Genomic DNA, 27,320 nt, shown 5'->3' on the forward strand with positions numbered 1-27,320 from the left:
GTCAGTGAAATCATGTGAGTTTAACGGTTTAAGTAATTAATCTGGTAGTTTTTAAAGAGGAGGGTCACACTTTATATTAGATGTCTTCAACTACTATGTACTAACATTAAAATATATACAATAAAATTTAGTTATTGTGTAACTACATGTTTTTCTGCAAAATTCTCACAGTATTCACATTTGCTGCTACTGAGTTTGAGGTACAGGTAGGTTTAGAGGCAGGGTTATGGTTTAGATTTGGATTTAGGGTAAGTGTAGGTTTAGGTGCTAGGTTTAGGATTAGGGGTAAGATTAACAGTGTAACTACAGATGTAATTAAACGCAGGTACTTTAAACTCTTCAACGCTGATGCATTATTGGGCTAATTGCAAAAAATTGGTTTCATTTTTTCAGATCTGGCCTCTGAGTGGACTAGACACTCAGTCTAGGTGCTCAATCATTAGAAAGCTGAGAGCCTCCCCTTTTTGATGATGTATAACATTTTATCATCAATAGTCTGTAACATATATTTCCGATAATTTGTTTAGCATACTTTTCCTGCTGGACTGCATATTTTATTCTGGACATCTAAGATATAACATTGGATTATTCACACAAGCAAGCTCACAGACAAGTAATGGGTCAATGGTGATCATTTTTATTTATTTTTTTGTCTAGTTATAATAAAGTGTCATAAATCCCCTCTAGTTCAACACCAATTGTTCACATCTCACTCACAATAGAGATGGCTGAACGTCAAAATGTAAGAGAAACCAAGAGTTTTTGGGCAGTGTGCTGTATATCAATCATGGGACAACACTCCATGAAAAGAGCTGTATCCCTATGAATTTTAGACGTTTTCAGAAATCTACTGGCCTGGAGTCTAAAATTCCATAGGCCTGTATACATCCGATTATATACCAATTTGGATGTATAGTGACTGATGATTCCTTCCGTGTTATTGCCATTTGTTGCCATGGTAAGTAATCCCATGAAGTTGTCTGTCAGGAGACTTTTTCACACCTGAGTCACATTTGCATTTCTCACCTTCTAGATAAAATTGTCCCCCTATTGGTCATTTATCTCAAACTGGATTGGCTGCCCTTAAACTTAACCTACCCTTAAAGTGCACCTATTATGGTTTTTATACGTGCCTAATTTTGTTTTAAAGGTCTCATACAATAGATTTACATGCATCCAAGGTCAAAATACACATTAATTTGCTCATAATTTAAATTGCAGCATTACTTTTTTTCCCCCAGTGTCAAATTAGACTCCTTCAATGATCCGTTCTAAAGGATTCATTCTAAACTCCTCCTTTCAGAGAGCCTAATCTGCTCTAATTGGTCAGATGTCACACACTACATGAAAGGTAACATTTGAAAAACCATAATAGGTGCTCTTTAAATCTTGACAACCATTCTTGGTCACTGCATACACTGGCTTTCATTTTATTGGTTACAATTTATTTAGCACATCCCTAAATCTTGACAGCTAGGGCCACTGCATGCATTGGCTTTCATTTTATTGGTTAAGCTTAACATTTAGCCCACCCAATCCCAAACAGCATTTTCCTCTTATTTCAGCCTTTAATCAGTGTTGACACAACATAAATGCTGAGACAATAATTGAGTTTAAAGATCTTTATTAAAAGGAAAATGTGAAATATACAATATTCATCTGCCTTTCCTGGGATGAAAGAAGGAAAACTTCTTCCTTATAGTCATATAATAAGTCTTGCAGGATGCATAGAAGACATAAAATATTGTTGGTAACAGAAGACTGGATGGGTAAACCAACATAAAAATGGATATTAAAAGATTACAACAACAGTTTGAACGTTATTTTTTTATAATCTCAGAAGATGAGTTGAGTCTGGTCGTTTTGGGGAAAAAAAAATATTCTGTGGAAGAGGAACCATTATGTGAGAGATTATAATGCAGTTACCAGCAGTTATTAGTAGATGAAGTTAAATACAGTATTGGTATTTAATACAGTATAAATCATCTGTTTTACCTGGTTAGTTGATTATTTTTATGAAGATTCTTCTTTGAATGTTGCAGTCTGACAGTCTGTCTGTAGCATCTGTAGGTGTGTTTGAAATGGCTCAAGTCTGAGTTTAATAACATCATGATGGCGCTGCAGATGGTCGCCTCGGTGTGGAGCGCTCCTATTGTTTTGTTGTTTTTGTTTGTTTGTCCTGTGTTTAGTAATCTTTTTCCAGTCCGTTTTACCAGAGACTAACAGCTGAACATTTGACAACTTATACCAGACAGTCTTTTCCTGGTTTTTGAATATTCAGACATTTTGCTGGACATTTTAGTCGGAGGCGCGGCTGTGTTGTTTAAACGCGCTATGAGACGCAGGCAAGGGAGACGAGCAGGCGCGCTGGTCAAGCTCCGTAGGCATGGCTTTCAAACAGCGCTGCCGAGCATTCATCTTGCGAATCTCTGCTCTCTTCCTAACAAAACGGACAAACTACATCTCCTCACCCGCACAAAGAAGGACTTTTCAACCTCTGCTGCCTTGTGCTTCACAGAAACCTGACTGAGTGAAGCCATTCCGGACAGCGTGTTATATCTGCTGGGCTTTCAGCTGTTCAGAGCGGATCGCATCGCGGAGTTAATGGGGAAAACGAGAGGCGGTGGAACATGCTTTTACATCAATGAAAGTTGGTGTACAGGTGTAACGACGTTAAAGAGGATTTGCTGTCCTAATTTGGAAGCACTCTTTATTAACTGTAAGCTGTTTTACTCACTGCGGGAGTTTTCTTCGTTTATTCCGGTGAGTGTGTATATCGCGCCAAACGCGTGTTTGAATGAGGCGCTGCAACAGCTGGCTGATCAAATCACAGACATGGAACAACAATACCCAGACTCAGTTATTATTATTCTTGGGGATTTTAACCAAGAAAATCTCACAAGTGAACTGCCCAAATACAAACAACACATTACATGCCCCACCAGAGAAAGGAACATACTGGATCATTGCTACACAACAATAAAGGATGCATATCACTCTGTCCCTAGAGCAGCTTTGGGACTCTCTGATCACTGTCTGGTTCATCTTCTTCCAACCTACATGCAGAAATTAAAATCAACCAAGCCAGTAATAAGGACTGTAAAGAGATGGACCAATGAAGCAGAGCAGGAACTACAAGCCTGCTTCGATTGCACGGATTGGAGTGTTTTTGAGGCTGCAGCCACAGACCTGGACGAGCTCACAGATACTGTTACATCATATATCAGTTTCTGTGAGGATATGTGCATTCCACTAGGACTTATTTAAAGTTCAACAACGACAAACCGTGGTTTACAGCAGAACTCAGGCAGCTTCGTCAGGCCAAAGAGGATGCTTACAGGGGTGGGGATAAAGTCTTGTACAATCAGGCCAGGAACACATTGAACAAGGAAATCAGAGTGGCTAAAAGAAGATACTCTGAGAAGCTGAAAAACAAGTTTTCAACTAACGATCCTGCATCAGTGTGGAGTGGTATGAAACAACTCACAAATTACAAGACTCCTACCCCCAACCCTGTGGTGGACCAACAACTGGCTGATGACCTGAATGTGTTCTACTGCAGATTTGAAAGGCCCAATCTCACACCCCACACCCACTGTGACCTTCTTCTCTTCACTTCACTTCACACAAACACCAACACCTCCTGCAAACCCCCTCCTCCCCCCTCCTGCTACTTAACCTGCATTTAAGATCTGTGAAGATGATGTGAGCCACGTCTTTCGGAAACAAAAGACGAGGAAAGCTTCAGGCCCAGATGGCGTCCCACCAGCGTGTCTTCGATCCTGTGCTAACCAGCTGGCCCCCATCTTCACACAGATCTTCAATAGATCACTGGAGCAGTGTGCAGTTCCATGCTTCTTCAAATGCTCAATCATTATTCCTGTCCCAAAGAAACCAAAAATCGCAGTACTTAATGACTACAGACCTGTCACCCTGATGTCTGTGGTCATGAAATCATTTGAGAGACTGGTGTTGGCCCACCTGAAGAACATCACTGGACCCTTTCTAGATCCCCTTTAATATGCTTATCGAGCAAACAGGTCTGTGGTTGATGCAGTCAACATGGGATTGCATCATATCCTGCAACATCTGGACAGACCAGGGACATTTGCAAGAATCTTTTTTGTGAACTTCAGTTCGGCTTTCAACACCATCATCACAGCTATTCTCCAGACTAAACTACACCAACTCTCTGTTCCCATGTCTATCTGTCAATGGATTACCAGCTTTCTGACGGACATGCAGCAGCTTGTGAGACAGGGGAAACTCACTTCCAGCACCTGTACAATCAGCACTGGTGCCCCCCAGGGATGTGTGCTCTCCCCACTACTCTTCTCCCTCTACACCAATGACTGCATCACCAAGGACCCCTCTGTCAAGCTCCTGAAGTTTGCAGATGACACCACTGTCATCGGCCTCATCCGAGATGATGATGAGTCTGCATACAGAAGGGAGGTTGAACAGCTGGCTGTCTGGTGCAGTCAAAACAACATTGAGCTGAACACGCTCAAAACGGTGGAGATGATTGTGGACTTTAGGAGGAACACCCCAACACTGACGACTCTCACCATTCTAAACAGCACTCTGGCAGCAGTGTGGACCTGAAGTGGGAGACCCACATTGACTCCATTGTGAAAAAGGCCCAGCAGAGGTTGCACTTCCTTTGCCAGTTGAGGAAGTTCAAACTGCCACAGGTGCTGCTGATACAGTTCTACTCAGCATTCATTGAGTCTGTCCTATGCACTTCAATAACTGTCTGGTTTGGTTCAGCTACAAAAACAGACATCAGAAGACTACAAAGGACATTTCGGACTGCTGAGAGGATTATTGGTACACTTCCAGAGTGAGGAAAAAGGCTGGAAAAATCACTCTGGACCCTACTCACCCTGCCCATTAACTTTTTAACTGTTGCCTTCTGGCCGACGCTTCAGAGCTCTGAGCACCAGAACCGTCAGGCACAGGAACAGTTTTTTCCCTCAGGCTGTCCATCTCATGAACAGTAAAATTGCCCCATTGAGCAATAACTATGTGCAATACAAAGTTTAGTCTTCTTTTTTATATTTATCCAACACATCCAACATCTTCTGCCATTTCATTCCTCTGAGAGAAAAACAAACAAACAAAAACAACAAAAAAAAAAATAAAACATTTGCACTGTACATAACAGATAACAGATTTGTATTAGATTGCACTACGTATGTGTATGTGTGTATCTATGTATGTATGTGTGTGTATGTACATATGTGTATAACTATTTTTTTTTATTATTATCTATGTCTTGCTTCTGTTTTTGTATTGTTTTTGTATTGTTGTACACTGGAAGCTCCTGTCACCAAGACAAATTCCTTGTATGAGTAAGCATATTTGGCAATAAAGCTGATTCTGATTAATAGAATACATTTTTTATTTTTATATTATATTTTACAGCCTTAGTTGATAATGCAAGTGAACTGTAATACTACAATAGTTAGTATATTCAATGCACACAATAACACAGTAAACTAAAAACATAAAACAAGGATTCAATATTGATGGGGATAAAATATACTTTATTAAACATGAAAATAATATTGTATTTATATTTGCTGTAATAAAGCTATTGTACATTGTTATTAAATGCTGCCAGAAGGCTTTGCAGAATAAGTGCAATAGCTCACATAATGAGGGCTCAAACAGCTATTCCCATTCACCGACAGCCCCCATATACCTGGGAGTGCCCGTGCCGAAAACAGATCTTGTGGATTGTGAGGACCCACTTTAACAATGATCTGTGGGTAAGGACCTTCGACTAACCAGGGCTATGTTTGAAGAATTATGTGCCATGGTCGGGCCTTTCGTTGTGTCAGTCACATCAACCTCTCTCACACCTACACCATTCGACGAGCACATTGCCATTGCACTTTTCAAATGGTCATGACACATCATTGTTTGTGTGAATAAGCCGTTTCCATCACTTTTATGCGCATTTTAACTAATGAGAAACTACAGAAAATCCACCTCCTCCTAGCGCATTAAATTGTATAAAAATTTTGAGTTTATTTGCATTTCCATTGAGGATTTTGGTAACACTTTCTATGAAGCCTGTATATACAGTATAATGCATTACAAATGTACTGTATTCTTAATGTATTATAATGCATGCATAATGCCTTAAATAAACCTTATAATATGTTGTTTCTTCTCATAAATAATTGTAACCACAGTTATAATGCATTATAATACCTTTTTGTGGTTATAATGTTTGAGTATGATGCATTATAATACATGATCAATACCGCATTTCATCCACTGAAGTTATAATGTATTATAGGTCTCAGAGTTATAATGTATAATAAGTCTCAATTTTATTGACATTGTGTACTTTATAACCACAAGGGATAAAAACCTGCACAATACCTTACTATATCTTATGAGTCATCTTTGACCACTTTAAGTAAAGAGACAAAAGCAATGTCTTCTTGTAAACAATCATAATGCTTTATAATGTGATCATAATCATTTAGAAGTGGTCTCTGTTTGTTTTAAGTAAAGTAACAAAAGCTGGGCCTTTTTTTAAACAACCATAAGATACTATGAAGTGGTTATAAGAAATTACTAGACATCCATACATGTTTTGAACATTGTGATACTTAAAGCAGTTACAGAAATACTCAAACCAGCCCGTCTGGCACCAACAATCATGTCACAGTCCAAATCACTGAGATCAAATTGTTTTCCCATTCTGATGGTTGATGTGAACAGTAACTGAAGCTCCTGACCCGTATCTGCATGATTTTATGCACTGCTGGCACACGATTGGCTGATTAGATAATCACATGGATGATTGTTGGTGCCAGATGTGCTGGTTTGAGTATTTCTGTAACTGCTGATCTCCTGGGATTTTCGCGCACAAAAGTCACTAGAGTTTACTCCGAATGGTGCCATAAACAAAAAACATCCAATGAGTGGCAGTTCTGCAGATGGAAATGCCTTGTTGATGATAGAGGTCAACAGAGAATGGCCAGAATGGTCTGAACTGACAAAGTCTATGGTAACTCAGATAACCACTCTGAACAACTGTTGCGAGAAGAATAGCATCTCATCTTCTGAGATGTGGGTTGGTGCTGTTTTGGTGGCACAAGGGGGACCTACACAATATTAGGCAGGTGGTGTGTGTGTGTGTGTGTGTGTGTGTATATATATATATATATATATATATATATATATATATATATATATATATATATATATGCATATATACACTGCATGCACAATGATTAGGCAAATTGTATTCCTCAGAATTAATTTTATTGTTGAACAAACACAAAGCTCTTAGTCAATCCAAAATGTTATTCAACCTCAAACCTGAATGTTTAACAAAGGAAAAGTGAGTTTTGTCTTTCTCAGGGGAATATATAAGTGTGCACAATTATTAGACAACTAAATTACAAAAAGAATTTCTCCCAACTCAATTGTTTATTCTCAATTTTTAGAATAAGCGCAACAAATAAGTAACACAAAATGACAATTAAATAACATTTTTGGCCTTTCAAAAATATTTAGTGACCAATATAGCCACCCTTCTTTTCAATAACTGCCATGAGCCTTCCATCCATGGAGTCTGTCAGTTTCTAGATCTGTTCACGATCAACTTTCGCTGAAGTTGCAACCACAGCCTCCCAAATGCTGTTCAAAGAGGTGTATTGTCTTCCCTCACTGTAAATCTCATGTTTGAGAAGGGCCCACACATTCTCAATAGGATTTAAGCCAGGTGAGGAAGGGGGCCAAGTCATTATTTGGGCATCTTTGAGACCCTTATTGGCTAGTCAAGCAGTGGAGTACTTGGATGCATGTGATGGAGCATTGTCCTGCATAAAGATCATGGCCTTCTTGAATGCTGAGGACTTCTTCCTGTACCACTGCTTGAAGAAAGTACTTTCCAGAAATTGGCAGTAGGTTTGGGATTTGAGTTTCAGTCCATCTTCAACTCGGAAAGGTCCAACTACCTCATTCATAACGATAGCAGCCCACACCAGTACCCCTCCTCCACCTTGCTGGTGCCTGACTCGAAGTGGTGCCCTGTGTCCATTAGTGGTCCAGCCACAGGCCCATCCATCTGGTCCATCAAGAGACACTCTCATTTCATCTGTCCATAAAACCTTTGAAAAATCTATCTTCAGGTATTTCTTTGCCCAATCTTGATGCTTCAACTTGTGAATCTTATTCAGTGCTGGTCGTGTTTCAGCCTTCTTGACCTTGCCCATGTCTCTGAACACTTGACACCTTGTACTTCTGGACACTCCAGGTAGGTTGCAGTTCTGGAATATGGTGGCATTGGAGGATAATGGTTCCTGGTAGCTTCACGTTTAATTCTTCTCAAGTCTTTTGCAGTTAATTTGTGCCTTCCATGCGTTTTTTGCGCCCCAGTTGACTATTCGCAACCAAACGTTTGATTGTCCGGTGGTCACGCATCAATAGTTTAGCTATTTCAAGAGTGTTGCATCCGTCTGAAAGGCATTTTACAATTTTTTACATTTCAGTACCAGTTAAATCTCTTTTTTTTTTTTTGGCCCATTTTACCTGAGGTAATGAAGCTGCCTAATAATTACGCACACCTTGATATAAGGTGTTAGTCACTTTCGCCACACCCTCCGTCATTACACAAATATATATCACCTGAAAATGATTGAATCCAATAAGCATTCAAGTTTTATGGTTTGGAGTTGGAAAATTTGCATGGAAATAATGATAAAATCAGAATACTCACTTGCCTAATAATTCTGCACGCAATGTAATTAGAAGGGGAAGGATAATATATTGAATTTTGAAATGTTGCTAAACCAAAATATTACGAACCATATTGAGGCAAAACTCAATATTTAGAAATTTTCAACATTGTTTTCTGTCAATGGGATCATTAATGAAATGCCCCGTAAAAGATCAAAATCTCTGTTGCTTGATTTTACCTCTACTGTACTCTTTTACAGGGTTTGCACAAGGTCCTTGAAGTACTTAATATGCTTGAATTTAGCTTTTAGAAATGTAAGTACTGTAATACCTGCAAAATTACCTTGTTTAGTTTAAAAGCCCTTGAAATTAAAAAGGAACATTTCCATCAAAGATGAGATCCACGCACTCCAAAGAGACAGTAGTATTTTAGTGCTTTTTATACAAATGAATGGAAACTCAGTGTAAATACTTGTACAGTGTACACATTATTTCAAGCAGGGACAGCTCATTTTACTATTATTACTATTATACATACCTTTTTTTTTTTTTTTTTTACTATATATAATTTCATGATATAATATAAATTGATGAATTGTATAATTTTTTTTTTTTAAAGTTAAAATTTTATTTTAATAATGATGACAAACTATATAAAAATAAATAATGCACAAAAAAAAAAAAATGTGCACTTTCACATACTTTTACAGGAAGGATGTTCAGTTCTCTTTGCCATGGACCTGATCAGCATGAATGTAACTATTTTTGAAGGTTCATTTATTTGTGATCTGTTCTTATAGAAAAGGGTATATGATAAACTCTTATTATTAAAACATTGAACATTTATATTGTGTATAAAAAATAAATAAATAAACTTTATTTTGCTAAGAAATTATAATGTGCATTTTGATCAAACATTTTTCTAAAAAAAAAAAAATAATAAATTCTGTCATACTTGGTCATTTAAATGTTATTATATCAAATCGAGATTATATTGAATTATGAACTTGATGTTGATATTGAACTGAATCTTGAGGTAACAATATCGTCCCATCACTATTATATTCACTTCCATATTAATTAGAATAATATGCCTGGTTTCCTTTCTTCATTTTTCTTCATCAGTTCTCTGATAAAGCCGTCTTTCTACACCAACTCTTCTTGGAGAAACTGCTTATCGGCTTTCAGAACTGCAATAGTTTCATCTCTTAAGTTTCCCTTCTCTCTCAGCTTCAAGCTGCATTTTAAGTGTTGCAATCATGTATAGAAGTTGGAGCAGGTGTATCAGAAAATTAACAAAAATTGGTACATACTATACAGCAGTTAGTTTGAATCTGGGGCCAGTTGCATAAAACTTTTTTAAACTAGTCTTACTAGTTAGTCATCTAAAATTGTGGTCTTTTCTTTTTCATTCAGTTGCATAAAAACTTAGATTGGTCTAATTTAAGACCGAAATGTAATCCTGCAGACCCCTAGGCTAACTTTTGTTTACATTCTATGTTGCCATGGAAAATGACAGTCAGCTGAGCTAGTGGGGGCTTGAGTTGATGGCTCAAAGGGGCTTGAGTTGAGACTCTGTAGAATGTAGAAGACTTTGACTTCTACAATGGTAACAAAATTTCTGTTTTTATTTGGGTTAAAATCACTAAATTTCTTCATTAGAATCAATTTTGAAGCATTGTATTCCTCTAATAAGCAAATATTTTCAGCAAATGAAAACTGTATTGGCCATTTTTTTAAGCTGTTCAGTGTCTTACTTTTCCAACAATCCAATAGGAATTAGACTTTCTTACTAAAGACAACTGTGTTTTATGCAACCCGCTTTCTATGGCGTCTTTAGCTAGTCAGACTAATTGTTAGACAGAGTCTTAAGCTTATGGCTGTGTTTATGCAACCGGTCCCTGATTGGCCAAGCAGTGTTCCAAGAGTGCTAATATTACGGCACTGGGACACTTCGCTATTTGTTTAACTCAGCTTGTCTGTGTTCTTGCCTTTCTAGTAATGGGGATTTCATAATTTAGTTTGATTAAATTTTCTGACCATTTCTGCAGATAACAACTTTACGCCAGCAGGTGGTGACAAATTAACTTATTTTGTTAAAGGAATATTACGGGTTCAATACAGAGTACGTGAGTGGAGTGGAGTGGCAACAATTTCCTCTCCGCGCTCAAAGCATTCTTTAATCACTCCGCTCCAGCTCCACTCCGGGTTGTCCATTTCCCGCTCCTCGCTCGCTCCATGCTCCTTGATTAGAGACACCCCACTCCGTGTTCGCTCCATGACAAAATTAACGCCTAAGTTATTTCAGTATGCTTTTAAATATCACAACCCTCCATGCAGAAGATGTATTAAATGAAAATAAATATGCAATACTAGGAGAAAAGCAACAATGTGCTTTATTGGGACACTAACATTAAATCATTTTTATAGCTTACTTTTGAAACATGTCTGCAACATTCTCTGGATTTAATAAATTAAATAAATTACTAGGGGAAAAAAAAAACAAAAAAAAAACATTAGAAATACTAATTACCGGGGAGCTGGGCAGTAAAGACACTGACTACCACCCCTGAATTCGTGAGTTCGAATCCAGGGCGTGCTGAGTGACTCCAAATTCGCTCGGTTGCTAAGGAGGGTAGAGTCACATGGAGTAACCTCCTCGTGGTCGATATAATGTGGTTCTCACTCTCGGTGGGGTGCGTGGCAAGTTGTGTGTGGATGCCGCGGAGAGTAGTGTGAAGCCTCCACATGTGCTACGTCTCAGCGGTAATGCGCTCAACAAGCCACGTGATATGATGCGTGGATTGAAGGTCTCAGACGTGGAGGCAACTGAGATTCGTCCTCCGCCACCTGGATTGAGGCGAGTCACTATGCCACCACGAGGACTTGGAGCACTTTGGGAATTGGGCATACCATATTGGGGAGAAAAAAAAAAAAAATTAATTACCAGAATGACCAGAACGAAAACAAAACATTAAATTAAATAAAATTAATGAATTACCAAAAAAAAAAAGAAAAAAAAACATTATTAGGCCTATGTATTATTGCCTATTATTTTCTATTATTGCACTTCTTTTAATTAACCTTGCCCAATAATTTTGTGAATGAAAAAAATACATTCTCAGAATGTTCTACACTTTTTTTTTTTTCAAAACAAGATAAGACTAAAACTATATGTCTAATGCAGAGTTCGCTTTTAGAAATACTAACTTTTTTTAAAGATTTTAAATCTACCTCTCTCTGTTCGCGTTTGCTGAACTTCTCCATCTGCAAATGTGTAATGCATAAATTAGCCCACAGCACTAAAATAAATTTAGATGGCAATTGATCAAACTACGCAATATTAACATATTGATTAGTTCAGTAGGGGTTTTAGGTCGTTAAAAGTTAATTTCTATTCAGTGCAGGACATAATAGCCTACAGTTAAGATTATGATGCTTTAGATTAGAATGATTATATGATTATTAAAAATATTTAATAGGGGAGAGAGAAATATATATATATATATATATATATATATATATATATATATATATATATATATATATATATATATTACTGACCTTTAGATTTTCTCTCCACATATGAACAGATTATCACTGTGTTTTCTGGACACATCTTTTAGGATTTCACAATGAACTTTTGATCATGGCAATCACCTCCCCACTCGTGTTCTCCTTCGCCGTCTGTCATTAATTTTCAATATATGTCAGCTGATGTAGGAATAAAGAGGTGAGACACGAGCATGTAGTTAACTCAAGCTTTACCGCAAGCTTAACTCAATAATAGGGAGCGTGAAGAGAATACAGAGAGTGAAAGCGAAAGTAACTTTCGCACGGGAGGTTGAATATTATCAAGTGCCTCTAGATTTTAAATTTGTATTTTCTTTATCACATGTTTATGGTTATATCAGAAATTCCATCTTTCCTCCATGCCAATAGTGTTTAACACTGCTTAACACGTGGTGAGTTATTGCATTAAGGGCCGTTAACGGGTGTTGTGCCCATGATGGAGCATTAGTGGAGCACTCTTGAAGCGAGAGAAAACAATGGCGCTCTGATTTTTTAAAAACCCGCTCCTCGCTCCAGGCAAAATCATGCCAAGTGTAATGGGTAAAATCATACAAGTGTAACGGGTAAAGGATGGGCAAGGAGGAGGCGGGAACCGGCAGAACAGTCAAAATAACTTTAATTACATAACTGAACTTAAACATAAAACACACAGATAGCGTGGCCACGTGTGTCTCTCTCTCTCTCAAACCGGCTCCTCTTTATCTCTCTCCCGCTGATTGGGCTGATTCAGCACCAGGCGTCCATTGTTACGGCCTGGCCACGCCCTCCTCCTCGTCACACTCCTCCTTCCTGGAGGGGAGGTGAAGTGTGGCCCTTCCAGCCGTCCTTCTGCCGGCAGGTCTTCCCCACCTCTCTGTAGCCCTGGGAGAGATGAGGGGAGGAGAGGGGAGAGGGAAAGAGCGAGGGGGAGAGACAGAGAGAGAGAGGAGAGAGAGAAAAACTCGCTCGCCAGTCCCAGTCCCCGGCCACGCCATCGCCTGGTCCTCAGCCACTCCTCTGCCCTCTGGCGAACAAAAGCCGCTCCTCCCCTGGTGGATGGCAGCGAGTCCTCCAACCCTAGGCAGATGGTAATGGCTTTTCCGCTTCCTGGCGGATGGCCGCGGTTCCTCCGCTGGCAGACAGCAGCGGCGAGAACTCCATGACAGCGTATCCCTCCTCCTTCCCAGGAGTCGGTACCAATGTAATGGGTAAAGATGGGCAAGCAGGAGGAGGGAACTGGCTGAACAGTCAGTTAAATCAACTTATAACATAAAACACACAGACAGCACAGCCATGTGCATCTCTCGCTCATCTGCCGCTGTCTCCTGTCCTTAAATACTTCCGTTGCCCCTCACTGGAACGTGAGACCGGAGTGACACACAGGTGGAAATCATTCACCATCTTCCTGGCCTCGCTCTGCCCAGACGCCGCTAGGCCCCGCCCTGCTCGTCACAACAAGTTAAACTCAAATGACAGCATTTGTGGCATAATGTTGATCACAAAAAATATTTTGGCTTGTCCCTCCTTTCAAAAAAAAAAAAAAAGAAAAAGAAAAATAGAAGTGAAGGGTTTAAAGGCAGAAATGTGAAGCATATAATTTTATAAAAGCACACATTAATTCTTCTGTTAAAACGTGTGTATTATTTGAGCTGTAACATTGTAAATTATGTCTTGTGTCTATTCTTTTGAATCAGTGAGTATTTTAACATTCAAAAATTGGCCCACATTCACTTCAATTGTAAGTGCCTCACTGTAGGCGTTTTTTTTTTTTTTTTTTTTTTTTTTTTTTTTTTTTAAAGAAAAGGAAGGACGATTCGAAATCATTTTTTGTGGTAATCAACTTTATGCCACAAATGCTGTCGATTGAGCGTAACTTGTATTGAAACTGGAATATTCCTTTTAAGAATGAATCATTCACTCTACACTGATTCTTTAAACAGCTCAATTAGAGTTGATCACTTAAAATATTTTTTGAAAAACACTCATTTGTTTAAACATGACTCAGAGAAATCTGTTTTTACTGAACAAAGGTACTATATAAAATGTTTCTAATAAGTGAAACTTTGCATTTCAGTTACATTCTGTGTGCTATTTAATGCTCAATCGTGTGAGCAAAGTGTGGAAAGGGAATACTTCATTGGTACTAGCACATTTGCTCACCATCTCTCTTTGCTCCGACAAGTGATGTTGAATCATCACCAGTGTTGTCAGTGGAATGAGTAGCTTTCTGCTCCCACCTTCGACTCATGACTATTAAATTAAATTATAACTGTTAAAAACAATCTTAATCCATGAGTCCATGATTTTTAAGGACACGGAGTACAAACAGTGCTGGATAAAGTTAATATACTGTATACCTACAATCAACTAAAACAAAAGACTGCCTTTTTAAGAGGTAACTTTGAAAAACTTCAGCTAGTTCAGTGTCATGTGAATAAGGGGCTGTTCAAGCCAAATGTGTTTTTGTGTCCGCTTACGTTTTTTTTCGATCGTTTACCATGTAAACATTCCCTAGATGTGTGTCTTTTGACAAACTGCTTCACGTTTCAAAAGAACTTCAAATGTTAAAACGCGTCTCGAGACACCTGCGTTCTATTCCATTCGATGTGGTGCGTCTTGCTTTTTGTGCGAGAGTGCGTTTGTTGTGAACGTTTACTGGAAGAAATGCTTTAGCCAATAGGTACATGAATGCTACACATACTCGAGAAAAAAAAAAAAAATGCTTCTCTCAAAGTCACCAGAACTGAATGTTTTGGTGGTGTTTTTGCAAAAAAAAAAAAAAAAAAAAACATTTTCCCAGGGGAGCACGCCCCCGGACCCCCTAGATATAAGCATATATTAGTCAGATTTCTGTGTATCTCCGATGAAATCCTGCAGGCGCCCATGGTCAGGTTTTTTTTTTTTGTTTTTACATTATATAAAAAAAGGGGGATTTTCCATTGTTCAGAAAACAAGACTACTTGAATTTAAGCCCTGTCAGAGCTGAGTATTGTTTTTTATACAGTAATATTTATGAAATATTTATGGCAGCAGAGCACCACACTTATTTGTACCCTGTAAAAAGTGGTAACCTATAATTGTTATTTCTGCCTGACCTACCCCTTAAATTAGTTTTGTTGGTGTAATCTATTATAATCTGGTTGATTTAGACATTGTAAAGAGTATTTTTGACTTGAATCAAATCAGTTAATTTAGTTGTTACCTCATAAGGCATGGACACTTTTGTTAACTTTTTTCAGTGTGGTTGTTGCATTTAATTTAAAAAGCATATGTAACTGGTGCCGCTTGACCGCTCCAAACGTGATTCAAACCAGTGTCAGCCAGCATGGGAGGCGGGCGCGCTAACGAGGAAAATAAGGGCTACAGCCCCTAGTGTCATTCGCTAGTGCGCCTCATGAGGCCAGGGGAGTGAGGTTTACACATACTGCACAGCTATCACGTACCAGCTGGCTCCCGTTACACATAGGCATTGTCTTCAACTCATGTTTGGCTTTCCACTATATCTTGAACATTGCTGCAGGTATTTGCTCCCATTCAGCACAAACATGAATAGGGTCAGGGTCTGATGTTGGGTGATGATGGGGTCTGACTCACAGCGAACTACTTGCCAAAATGTAAAACCACGAAAATATCAGAAGTCAAGAGGAGTGTCGAGACTTAACAAATTGTTTGAACCCACTTTATATTAGGTGGCCTTAACTACTATGTGCTTAACCATTTGATATAATGTACTTATTATGTACATGTTGTTGCATTGTAATTATATTTAAAGTACTTTATTTAAAGCATTTAATTACATTTGTACATTATCAATTCCCTTTGCACTTGCAATTTCGATGCCTTACAGAGACATCTGTCAATCAGTTTTGGGGGTGGGAGTTTATACTGTGGGGCATGTTTGTAATTGGAAGTGACGTCAGTCACAATTGACTGCATTTTAGAGCACCTGCCGCCTTGCTGTCGACAGCCAAGTAGGAGATGTGCGTTTGTGTACATTATTTTAACTTTCCACTAGGGATGGGAAATGATGCTGAGTGAAGCTCTGATGCTTTCTGCTGAGTATTTCAGGAAAAGTTTCAAAGGCTCGGGAGTGTCAGAAACCATTCAGTGGTTGGTCAGATATAAAGCAGTCATAAACCCAGGTGCGCAACTCTGTTGGATGGAGTGCCTGTTAAAATTTTAACCCATTGTGCACAAATAAAAGCCTTACAATGCTGTGTTCATTTTAAGCTTCTGATAATATGATTCACACATTAAAGTATGGAAAACATTTCAATTAGACTGAATATGATTAAATGTAATAATAATAATAGTAATAATAATAATAATACTACATAAATATGACTAACAGAGTTGTTTGAGGCAATTAAATAGTATGTTCTGAATATTTTATGGTTTTTATACTATTTGTAAGACAGGATATATGATAATGTAATATAAAAGCCATTTCTATTTAGACTTAAAATTGAAGTGCTCACGTGACTGCACAGTCAGGCCAGAGCCCTTCTAATAAGGGAGCCTAGAAGGTTAGCTTAGAATAGCGTAACATGGCGGTACCATTGACATTCTATGGGCGGTTAACTGGTTAGGAGACAAGAGGACGTTCTATTTGAATGGATATGGAGAAGATGCTTCATGATACTGAATACACTACTTTTATAAGGAAACAGCTCATCACTTAATCCAATCCACGCTTCGATACGGGGCTTCATTGGAAATTGTGCTTCATACTCGATACATGCCTTGAAGCTGTCTTATGTAACATCAATAGCGTGTATTGTTTTCAGAGAATCTTCACGTGGCTTCATTTCCCATCCTTAGTGGAAATTTTAAATAATGTACACAAATGCACATCTCCTTCTTGGCCGTCGACAGCAAGGCGGCAGGTGCTCTAAAATGCGGTCGATTGTGAATGATGTCACTTGCAATTACAAACACGCCCAACAGTATAAACTTCCACCCCCAAAACTGATTGACAGGTGTCTCTGTAAGGCATCGGAATTGCAAGTGCAAATGGAATTGCGATTCCATTTGAATTTTGGCAGGCTCCATTCGGGATGCTGAGGAAGTGAAATAGCATACAGGGTAATTAATATTGCTTTTTCAATATGACAGGGTCATAACTCATAAGACATAAGAAATGCAATTGCAAATGTACTTTCCAATTGAAATTATGCAGAATGTGTTCGTTTGTGTAAATGAAAATGCAAACGCTAACATGCAATTTGCAATTGCATTTGGATTATGTCACAATTTATGCATCCAAAAATAGAAACTGCAATTGCAAATACAAGTTGCAATTTGGTTTGAAAATATTCCTGTATATCCTCCCATAGGTGTGGCTTCAAGCAGCAGAACTCTAACACTAATGATTGCAGTATTAAGAAAGGTGTTAAGGGGAATAGTTAAATCATCTTTTTTTTTTTTTTTTTTTTTTTTTTTTTACTACCTTCACTGATTTGACTTTACTATTTAAAGCCTTCACTGCAGTTTCCATGAATTATGATGACAATATTTCAATCCAACTTCCACAAATGGCCAGGTTTGAGAATGCTTTAAAATGACAGTAATGTTTCTTGTTTTTACTACGGTCTGTATACGGGCAGTTAACAAACTTCAGCGCCAAGGACAGATGAAGGTTGGAGGTCGTCATTACTTTGTTCTAATAGACGAGAGCAAATGTTCATACAAGAGAAAGATACTTCAGAGTTATCAGTGTTTAAGCTGGTTTTAGTTGAAACATACATGACAATATTGAGGAATACAATTTCAACAATTTTGAAGTCAGTTGTACAGTTGTGCTCAAAAGTTTGCATACCCTTGGAGAATTGGTAATATATGTACCATTTTTAAAGAAAACATGAGTGAGCAGGCAAAACACATTTCTTTTATTTCTTATGGGATTCATATTCAACTGTAGGTTATAACAGAATGGCACAATCATAAAACAAAACATGGCAACAAAGAAAAAATAAATGACCCCTGTTCAAAAGTCTGCATACCCTTTGTTCTTAATACTGTGTATTGCCCCCTTTAGCATCAATGACAGCATGCAGTCTTTTGTAATAGTTGTATATGAGGCCCCAAATTCTTGCAGGTGGTATAGCTGCCCATTCGTCTTGGCAAAATGCCTCCAGGTCATGCAAAGTCTTTGGTTGTCTTGCATGAACTGCATGTTTGAGATCTCCCCAGAGTGGCTCGATGATATTAAGGTCAGGAGACAGTGATGGCCACTCCAGAATCTTCCCCTTTTTCTTCTGTAACCACTGGAGGGTCAACTTGGCCTTGTGCTTAGGGTCATTGTTGTGCTGGAAAGCCTAAGAGTGTCCCATGCGCAGCTTTCATGCAGAAGAATGCAACTTGTCTGCCAGTGTTTTCTGATAACATGCTGCATTCATCTTGCCATCAATTTTCACAAGATTCCCTGTGCCTTTAGAGCTCACACACCTCCAAAACATAAGTGAGCCACCACCATGCTTCACAGTGGGGATGGTATTCTTTTCACTATAGGCCTTGTTGACCCCGCTCCAAACATAGCGCTTATGGTTGTGACCATAAAGCTCTATTTTTGTCTCGTCACTCCAAATTACAGTGTGCCAGAAGCTGTGGGGCGTGTCAAGGTGTTGTCAGGCATATTGTAACAGGGCTTTTTTGTGGCATTGGCGCAGTAAAGGGTTCTTTCTGGCAACTCGACCATGCAGCTCATTTTTGTTCAAGTACCATTGTATTGTGCTCCTTGAAACAACCACACCGTCTTTTTCCTGAGCAGCGTGTATTTCTCCTGAGGTTACCTGTGGGTTTTTCTTTGTATACCGAACAATTCTTCTGGCAGTTATGGCTGAAATCTTTCTTGGTCTACCTGACCTTGGCTTGGTATCAAGAGATCCCTGAATTTTCCACTTCTTAATAAGTGATTGAACAGTACTGACTGGCATTTTCAAGGCTTTGGATATCTTTTTATATCCTTTTCCATCTTTATAAAGTTCCATTACCTTGTTACGCAGGTCTTTTGACAGTTCTTTTCTGCTCCCCATGGCTCAGTATCTAGCCTGCTCATTGCATCCACGTGAGAGCTAACAAACTCATTGACTATTTATACACAGACACTAATTGCAATTTTAAAAGCCACAGGTGTGGGAAATTAACCTTTAATTGCCATTTAAACCTGTGTGTGTCACCTTGTGTGTCTGTAACAAGGCCAAACATTCAAGGGCATGTACACTTTTGATCAGGGCCATTTGGGTGATTTCTGTTATTATGATTTAAAAAGGAGCCAAACAACTATGTGATAATAAATGGCTTCATATGATCACTAACCTTAAATAAAAGACGTTTTTTTTTTTTGTTTGTTTTTTTTTGTTTTGCATGATCAGTCATAATTTCAAAATCAATGCCAAAATTTCACAATTTCTGCCAGGGTATGCAATCTTTTGAGCACAACTGTATATTTGGACAGTCTACTCAAGTCATGCACAGTATGATCCAACTCAACAATTATGGTCAGATGTCTGTCTGACAAAAAATAAATAAAGAAGCTGCACATAAATAAAAATCAATCAACCAATTACCTTCACAATCAATTACTGTATGTGTTGTAACACATTTATGAAAATGTAATAAAGAGTGTAATAAAATCAGATTGAATTTAAGTCCTGTTTTTTTCTGTTTTGTATACATAAAGATCAGGCTACCCATTGAATTTGTGTGCATTTTTCTTTAAGACTATATGTTGTATAGGTTTTATTTAAAACTTTGTAGTTTTACAGTTTTTTTCTTAATATATTAATACATGATTTACATTTTGAATGTTTGTTCCTTTTATATTCTTTGCACCAACCTTCATTATATCTTAAGTTTAATGTCTTATAACCACTTCATAGTATCTTATGGCTGTTTAAAAAAGGCCTAGCTTTTGTTGCTTAAAGCACACAAAGACAAGCTATAAATGATTATGATCACACTATAAAGCCTTATGAGTGTTTACGAGAGGACATTGCTTTTGTCACTTTACTTAAAGTGGTCAAAGTTGACTCATAAGATGTAATAAGGTATTTTGCATGTTTTTATCCCCTGTGGTTATAAAGTAAACAATGTCAATATAATTGAGACTTATTATACATTATAACTTCAGTGGATGAAATGTGATATTGATCATGTATTATAATGCATCATACTCTTAAACGTTATAACCACAAATAGGTAAGTATTATAACGCATTATAACTGTGGTTACAATTATTTATGAGAAGATACAACATATTATAAGGTTTATTATAAGGCATTGTGCATGCATTATAATGCATTAAGAATATGTTCATAATGCATTATACTCAAGGATGTACGTCATAAGCCAGCTATTTCACATCAAATCAGACCTGACAGCTCAAAATACAAATAATTTTTATAGGCTTACTGTAGTGAATCGAGGTAAGGTAAGAACATTGTTTTGAAAACTGGTTGTTTATGTACTCAATCAATAATGGCAATTTGTTAATTGTTTACCCAAAAATCTTACATAGTGCAGCTTTAAGCTTGCAATGCTTTTAGGAAATGCAGCCCAGGACTGTTTAGAGACCTAATTTAAATGAATATATAAAGTATTCTTACAATCAGGGGTTCAACTACACATTTGTTGAGGGGTATGCAACATCAATACTGGTGCCCACCAACCCCCACCAAATACACACACACACACACACACACACAAACACGTTGGTGCGGCTATCCTTATGAGGACTCTCCATAGACATAATGATTTTTATACTGTATGAACTATAGATTATATCCCCTAACCCTAAACCTAACTCTCACAAAAAACATTGTTTAGTATGTTTTTTTTTTGTTGTTGTTGTTGTTTTTTTAAGCGATTTGAATTATGGAGACACTAGAAATGTCCTCATAAACCACACTTATAGCATAATACCCTTTTAATTACCAGTTTGTAACCTAAAAAAAAATCCTCATAAACCACCCAAACCCGCCCACACACTAAAACTCAGATAAAAATCCAAAAAACCATAAACAAATTACATGGGCTTTGGAACCCTTTTAACTTTATATTAAAGGTGCACTCAGTAATTCTAATCCAATACACTTTTTGTCAAATTCTGCAAATATCTCCTCAGTCTGCTAGCTGTCCGTTCTGTGGGTGGGCTGAAAAAAAATATATAGTATTTGTACACAGCCCTGGCTCTGTAAATGGGACAAAAACAACGTGGATCGGACCAATCCTCACAACACTACTCCAGCCAATCAGCAACAGGGGCGGTTCTTGCGCGTGCACGGGATGGGGGGTGGGGGCAGAGCGAGAGGGAAATTCATTAGAAAAGCGACAGCAAATCTGGCTGATGCGAACTTTCTAAACTCCAAGGAGGACAAATGGCTGAGAAACAGACTAAGAGAAGAAGGTCAGATGAATATAAATTAAAAAAGAAGGATTATGATAAGTCGAGGGCATTTCAAAATGTAACAAATATTACAATTCGGAACAAATTTAATATATATATATATATATATATAATAAAAATAAATAAATCAAGAATCCCATAAAAAACATTACAACTTAATGTGATTCCAATTATTTAATTCAAACTTTTATATTTAGAATTGAATTTCAATTTTTTATATGAACAGTCATGTACATAGCAATGAAATCTTTTAGTTATAAAAAACAAATTATTAATATAATTTTATCTGCTTCATTATTTTCCGTCCAAACAGAAAAAGAATGAAAACAAAGAAGAGGCTTAATTGTTCAACATGACTGATTCTGAAGCAAGCCTCTCCATCACACATTTCCTTGCCCATTTTGGTGTGAATATTTATATTAGCTCTTGGGCATTATCAGAGGCTCTAGGATTTGAAAGCATCAGGGGCTGAGGCCAAAACAACAGGGGCTACTATCCAAACAAGCTATGAATGCATAGAAATAAAAACCATGTACATTATATTTTGTTTTACACATAGGAGGGGCATTTCTAGCCTTACTTGATTCACCTATGAAGTAAAATAGTGTTCCCTCATTTTGTACGGGGGTCTTGGGGCATGCTCCCCCGTGATAATTATTATTATTATTTTTTTAAAGAACAGCACCAAAACATGTGGTTATAATGAGTTTGGCAGCAGCATTTCTACATTTTCTTGTGTAGATTGAATGTAAATATGGGACACAATGCATCTCTAGACTTAAAGTATTTACATGACCTCACTAACTGAAGTTTCTCATAATAGCCTTTAAAAAAAAAAAAAAAAAAAAAAAAAAAGGTAGCATGCTGTGACAGTACCATGGTAAAGTGATGGTAATAACATGGTATTTTGAATTAAACTATGTTGTTTAAATGAGACTCTAAGTACTTTAAGTACTTTAATACTCTGACTATTTTCCATCATCTAAGTATCTGTAAAATTTTGAATTTGACACAGATTTTTGAGTATGAAATCAAACTAAATTTAAATAACACCTTGTATATGAGATAAGTTATGAGACTAGAACAATTTTCTGACTGTACCCACGAGTACACCACTATACTGAGTTGGGACTTTGCTAGTGTTTTTTTTTTTTTTTTTTTTTCTGCTACTACATAACATATATTGTTTTCCTTTCATTAGGCTCTTAATGATTTAAGTAATCTTTATGAATATTTGAAGTCAAACAAGGCCAGTTTATGTATTCAACATCATTCATAAAGAACATATTTTACACAGGAGGAAAACTTTGTCCATATTTTTTTTTCCATTCATCTTGGAGGTCCAGACTTTAAAGCCCTTTTACTTTCCTTTATATTTACAGTGCAATGCCATAAGTGGGGCGGACTGGCCATGGGGAGAACTGGGACCTTTCCCGGTGGGCCAGCCGTGAAACGGGGCTGAATGGGCAGCGATAAGCTGAAACGAGCTGCCGCGTTATGCCGAACGGGCCGTGACTAGTTGAAGAGGGCTGCAAAACGGTGCCGCAATATGCAGAAGGGGGCCGCGATATGCAGAAAAGGACAGCGACAAGCCTGGTTTTTGTTAGAAGAAGAGTGCAACTGCGGTGTGTGTCAAGTATAAATGCCTCGGCAGCTGAGGGCTGCACATGCAAGACGCGCTGCGGTGCCAGGCGAAAGTATAATTGCAGCTTAACGTGAGTGGTTTTGTGATGGTTTGCGCAACACTTGTGCGAAAACCAGGCTTGAATCATGTTTCAGATGAGGAAGCATGTTCTGTATAGCACGTAGAAAGCATCAAACGGCAGATGAATATCATTAAATTAGCAGGAAAACCACTGCAATAACCAACACTTATCCCGCTTCAGTTCTATTAAAACACCTGCAATTCCAAACAAAAGCATTGGAGGCTGGACCAAAATCATTCGGGGCTTGACCTAGCGATGCGCCATTGTTTTCTTCATTTTAATGCACTGTTTTTCATTTTCCATCTTCCTTTTTCTGTTCTGCACCCCAGGCCAGAACGCATTCCCCCTCTGACCATTTTTTTGTCATATGACAGTCAGAGCAACGTCATGAAAAAACATTTGCCACCTAGTGAACACACACACACACACACACACACACACACACACACACACGCACACGCACACACACACACACACACACACGACACACACACACACACACACACACACACACACACACACACACACACACACAACCAACGTTGGTGCAGCTATCATTATGAGGACTTTCCATAGACATAATGATTTTATACTGTTCAAACTATAGTTTCTATTCCCTAACCCTCACAAAATAACTTTCTGCATTTTATATTTTCAATAAAACATTGTTTAGTATGTTTTTTTTTTTTTTTTTTTAAGCGATTTGAATTATGGGGACACTAAAAATGTCCTCAAACCACATTTATAGCATAATACCCTTGTAATTACGAGTTTGTAACCTAAAAAAAAAAGTCTTCGTAAACCACTTAAACCTGCCCCCACACACACACACACACACACACACAAAACATATATGTTTGCATTAGTTTGGAATAATATTTATTTTTATTTTTTTTTTTTTTTTTTATTATTTCTTAAAAGCATTGAAACAATTTTATTTTAAAGTATTATTCATGTTTGAAAAACTTTTGTCCACCAAATCTAAGTCAGGAGATGTAACCAACATGAAGGTAGCTATTTTGTCTTCATATTCTTGATATATATATATATATATATATATATATATATATATATATATATATATATATATATATATATATATATATATATATATATATATATATATATATATATATATATATATATATTAAATATTTTTAAACAAGGGGCAGTGGTAGCTCAGCAGTTAAGGCTCTGGGTTACTGATCAGAAGGTCAGGGGTTCAAGCCCCAGCACCGCCAAGATGCCACTGTTGGGCCCTTGACCCTATCTGCTCCAGGGGTGCTGTATCATGGCTGACCCTGCACTCTGACCCCAGCCTAGCTGGGATATGTGAAAAAAAGAATTTCACTGTATATGTGCAAATGTATAATGTGTGATAAATAAAGAAAATTATTAAACAGTTTTTCATTTTTATCACCTTATTTGTCAATGACCCACATAAAACCTACATGTTTTCTTGTCTTACAAAATCTATAAGTAAAATATAACAATTTTTTTTTTTTATGTAATCAAATACATTTTCATGTGTGTTGGTACTTATTTAACAGCTGATTGTTTATGGCTAGATTACCCTACTTTGTGCAGGCACTTCCCTCCAAATGACTTTGTACATTCAAGGTACTGTATACATTTAATCAGTGTGTGTGTTCCCTGGGAAACAAACCCATAACCTTGGCATTGCTAATGCCATGCTTTACCAGTTGAGCTACATATATTATGACTCATAGCAATGAAAGAGTGAATCAGCCCTAAAATATTTATAGTATAACAGAGTGACCTTGGAACCTGACAGCACTTACAAATGAAAAAAAATATGTCTGGGAATTGAATGCAATGGATAACTGTGGTGGTTGATGGACTATTCACTTTTTGGAGAGCAACAGATCTGTGTAAGTAGGTCCAAGTGAAAGTATCATTATTGTTGGGGGTTGAGTGGTCTGCGACATCAACTGGAAGATTGGTGGTTAGAATCCCAAAGCTATTTAAGGTATGGAAGTAAGCCAACAACTAGAAGGTTGTTCACAATCCAGCTCTGCCATCATTTATCCCTTGAGCAAGACACTTAGACCCACATTGCTTTAAGGAACTGCAATTAACCCACTGTAAATTGGCAATGGAAAAAAGTATTATCACTGTCTTGTTCCATATATGTTTGGAAGGTCTAGTATTGGCAATCCAATTATTGCTCTAATCACATGGTTTGAGCTGGAGATGTTTCTTCTGCATTAAACAATTGCCTGATGAAGGCAACTTCAAAAAGTGGTTAACAATATTAGGCAGGTAGTTTTAATTTTGTGGCTACTTTTATTATGCTTTTTTGCCATTTTGAAGCTTAAGAAACACCCTTTCACTTTCATTATATTGAAAAGAGCAGCCAGGATTATTCTTGTTCCACAGAAGAAAGCCATACAGGTTTGGAAAAAGTATGACAGAATTTTCATTTTTGGTTGAACTTTCCCTTTAAGACTTAAGACTCAGTCGCAGTGGTTGCACAATATTAGTAGCTGATTAATATTCTTAGCAACTTCAAGCAATTTGCAACTCAACACATTCTTCACCAAATATTATTCAGAGTAATTACACAGAAGCATGATGCTATTAAAAGGTGCTGGGCTGTAAAAAATGTAATAGATGTTTCAGTGATTGTATTTCTTCCTCCAAATTATTTGCATTCTTTGATCTTAATGCTGCAAGTAGGCAAGTGGAAAATAGGTGCTATTGGGCTGTCAGATTTTTTTTGTGTTTCTGATTGTAATTTAGATTTTTTTCAGTGTGAAATCTAGTTCAAGACAGTTAATGAACTCACATCCTCAATGTTATACAAAAACGATCAAGTGTAAACATCATTCAGAGAGCAGAGCAGGGGCTTTCTTTAAACTAGAAGAATGAGCTCTCCACAAGCGGTGCAAAGGCACATCTAACCGTGATCCATTACATTCCCCTTCTTCTGACCTCACCCCTCTCTTCAGGGAGTAAAAAGCCACATGTGGGCATTTATCCAGGTCACGGCAACAGTGTTGTCGGTTTTGCTCTGAGCAAAGATCAAACCCAGAGTCTTTTGTACATCAGCTAAATGCTTCTATTGCTCCAAAAACAACACTTTACTTGTAAGGGTGTAGCTCACCTTTCCTAGTCACAGGAATTGAGCTTTCCTTAAAAATGTTTCCATTGCAAGATTGTACCTGGTTCAGATTTTAGTCTGAGTATCACTCATTGGGATTACAGGGTTTACCGGCATTAGGCTACGTCATGACAACAAAGTTGTAATATTGGATATAACTATTCACAGATAGGTTAGTAAGTGATTATATCACACTAAAATCATGTTAACACATGTTTACGTCTTGTGGCTATACATTTGAAACAGTGGGCATTTTGAAGTTAATGGACTGGCCCCATTCACTTCCATTGAAAGTGCCTTACAGTAACCGCAATTTTGTAAACCGCAACAGGTCATAATATATATATATATATGTTTTTTGGGTAATCAACATTTCTTTAACTTGACATAGCTAACAACAACACAAATGAAACTGTCATTATATACTTACCCTCATGTTGTTCAAAAACTGTATGCTGTTATTTTTTCACTAAAGGAGACATTCTTTCTACAGCTCTTTGCAATACAAAAACAATTCATCATGACTACGAATATATGAAGCTCTAAAAACGATTAAAAAAAAAGCACCATGAAAATAGTCCATACAACTTGTGATAATCTTCCCATCAGTTAAAGCTCCATCTCATTTAAGATCACTTTGAGATTCAAAAATGGCTAAAATAAAAATTAAAAAAATACCAAAAAATAAAATAAAAATGACAGCATATGAGTTTGGAATGACCTGATGTTGAGTAAATACTGACAGAATTTTCATATTGGTGATCTATTCCTTTAAATATTCAGACCACAGGCAAAGCAACTTGTTGTTAACGGGGGTCGCATGAAT

The sequence above is a fragment of the Myxocyprinus asiaticus genome, chromosome 9 (assembly GCF_019703515.2).
Source record: "Myxocyprinus asiaticus isolate MX2 ecotype Aquarium Trade chromosome 9, UBuf_Myxa_2, whole genome shotgun sequence".
In the NCBI taxonomy this organism is placed as follows: Eukaryota; Metazoa; Chordata; class Actinopteri; order Cypriniformes; family Catostomidae; genus Myxocyprinus; species Myxocyprinus asiaticus.